Source organism: Phyllostomus hastatus, unplaced genomic scaffold (assembly GCF_019186645.2).
Source record: "Phyllostomus hastatus isolate PE091 unplaced genomic scaffold, TTU_PhHast_1.1 phas_scaffold_93, whole genome shotgun sequence".
Classification (NCBI taxonomy): domain Eukaryota; kingdom Metazoa; phylum Chordata; class Mammalia; order Chiroptera; family Phyllostomidae; genus Phyllostomus; species Phyllostomus hastatus.
In genome coordinates, this window is record NW_025334042.1 from 23,003,742 (window position 1) to 23,006,800 (window position 3,059).

The following is a 3,059-nucleotide window of genomic DNA, read 5'->3' on the forward strand; positions in this document are numbered from 1 at the left end:
AAGCAGAAGATCAGATCGGCGAGCTAGAGGACAAAGTAGAAGAAAACACCCAGAAAGAGCAAGAAAAGGAAAAGAGGCTCAGAAAGAATGAAGAGGGATTAAGAGAAATGCAAGACAATATGAAACGTAATAATATCTGTATAATAGGGATACCAGAAGGAGAAGAAGAAGAACAAGGGATAGAAAACCTATTTGAAAAAGTAATGAAGGAAAACTTCCCTAATTTGATGAGAGAAAAAGTCACACAAATCCAGGAAACACAGAGAGTCCCAATCAAGAGGAACCCAAAGAGACCCACCTCAAGACACATCATAATTAAAATGGCAAAATTTCAAGACAAAGAGAGAATCTTAAAGGCAGCAAGGGAGAAACAGGAAGTAACATACAAGGGAGCCCCAATAAGGCTAACAGCTGACTTCTCAATGGAGACACTCCAAGCCAGAAGAGAATGGCAAGAAATATTCCAAGTAATGAGAACCAGAGGTCTGCAACCAAGGCTACTTTACCTAGCAAGGCTCTCAATCAAGATAGAAGGCCAAATAAGAAGCTTCTCAGACAAAAGAAGTCTAAAAGAATACACCTCCACTAAACCAGCTCTGCAAGAGATGCTAAAGGGACTACTTTAAGGAAAGAAAGGAAAAGAGAGAGTGAGAGAGGAACACATGTACATAAAAGGCAATGAATAAGTACCTATCAATAATAACCTTAAATGTAAATGGATTAAATGCTCCAATCAAAAGACATAGAATAGCTGATTGGATAAGAAAACATGACCCACACATATGCTGCCTACAAGAGACCCACCTCAGGATAAAAGACCTGCACAGGCTGAAAGTGAAGGGCTGGAAACAAATTTTCCAAGCAAATGGACAGGGAAAAAAAGCCGGGGTAGCAATACTCATATCTGACAAAATAGACTTCCAAAAAAGGACCATAAAGAGAGACCAAGAAGGTCATTTCATAATACTCAAGAGAAGAATCCACCAAGAAGACATAAATATTGTAAATATATATGCACCCAACATAGGAGCACCCAAATACATAAAGAAAATCTTAGAGGACTTCAAGAAAGATACTGACAGCAGCACAATTATTGTGGGGGATTTTAACACCCCACTATCAAAAATGGACAGATCTTCCGAACAAAATATCAACAAAGATATTGTGGCATTGAACAATACCCTAGATGAAATGGGCTTTACTGATATATACAGAACCCTCCACCGCAAAGAAGCTAAATACACATTCTTTTCAAATGTACACAGAACATTTTCAAAAATTGACCACATGATAGGTCACAAAACAAGCCTCAACAATTTCAAAAAAATTGAAATCATACCAAGCATTTTCTCGGATCACAAGGGACTGAAGCTAGAAACCAACCCCAAGGAAAAAAAACAAAAACACTAAAAATCATGGAGATTAAATAGCATGCTATTAAACAATGAGTGGGTCAAGAATGATATTAGGGAAGAAATCAAAAGGTTTCTGGAAACAAATGAAAACGAACTGACAACAACCCAAAACTTATGGGACACAGCCAAGGCAGTCCTGAGAGGGAAGTTCATAGTTTAGGCCCACCTAAAAAAGTTAGAAACATTCCAAACAAACAACCTAACCCTATGTCTACAAGAACTCGAGGAACAACAACAAAGACAGCCCAGAGCAAGCAGAAGGAAGGAAATAACCAAGATCAGAGCAGAATTAAATGACATAGAGACTAAAAGCACAATTCTAAGGATCAATGAATCCAAGAGCTGGTTCTTTGAAAAGATAAACAAAATCAACAAGCCTTTAAGCAGACTCATCAAGAAAAAAAGAGAGAAGACCCAAATAAACACAATCAGAAATGAAAGAGGAGAGATTACAACAGATACGACAGAAATACAAAGGATTGTAAGAAATTACTACGAAGAACTGTATGCCAAAAAATTTGAAAACCTAGATGAAATGGACAAATTTCTAGAAAAATATAATCTTCCAAAACTCAATGGAAAAGAAGCAGAAAGCCTGAACAAACCAATAAGAGCAAAAGAAATTGAAGCAGTAATCAAAAAACTCCAAACACACAAAAGCCCTCGACCAGATGGTTTCACAGGAGAATTTTACAAAGCATTTAAGGAAGAACTAACCCCTATCTTTCACAGACTATTCCAAAAAATCCAAAAAGATGGAAGACTCCCAAACTCTTTTTATGAGGCCAACATCATCCTAATTCCAAAACCAGATAAAGACACAACAAAGAAAGAAAACTTCAGGCCAATATCGCTGATGAACATTGACGCTAAAATCCTCAACAAAATATTGGCAAACCGCATCCAACAGTACATTAAAAAGATCATACATCATGACCAAGTGGGATTCATTCCAGGGATGCAAGGATGGTACAATATTCACAAATCAGTAAATGTAATACATCACGTAAACAAAAGCAAAGACAAAACCCACATGATCATATCAATAGATGTGGAAAAAGCATTTGATAAGGTACAGCACCCATTTATGATAAAAACACTCAGCAAAGTGGGGATAGAAGGAGCATTCCTCAACATAATAAAGGCCATATATGAGAGACCTATAGCCAACATCATTCTCAATGGACAAAAATTAAAATCTTTTCCACTAAGATCAGGAACAAGACAATATAGTACTGGAAGTTTTAGCCACAGTGATCAGACAAGAAAAAGAAATAAAAGGCATCCAAATAGGAAAGGAGGAAACAAAACTGTCACTGTTTGCAGATGACATGATAGTGTACATAGAAAATCCTACAGACTCCACCAAAAGACTGCTTGACCTAATAAGTGAATTTGGCAAAACAGCAGGATACAAAGTCAATATCCAGAAATCAAAGGCATTTCTGTACACCAACAATGAAACAGCAGAAGGAGAAATCAAGAAAAAAATCCCATTTGAAATAGCAAAAAGAAAAATAAAATACCTAGGAATAAACCTAACCAAAGAGGTAAAAGACCTGTATTCAGAAAACTACATAACACTGAGGAAAGAAATCAAGGAAGACACAAACAAATGGAAACGTATACCGTGTTCATGGATTG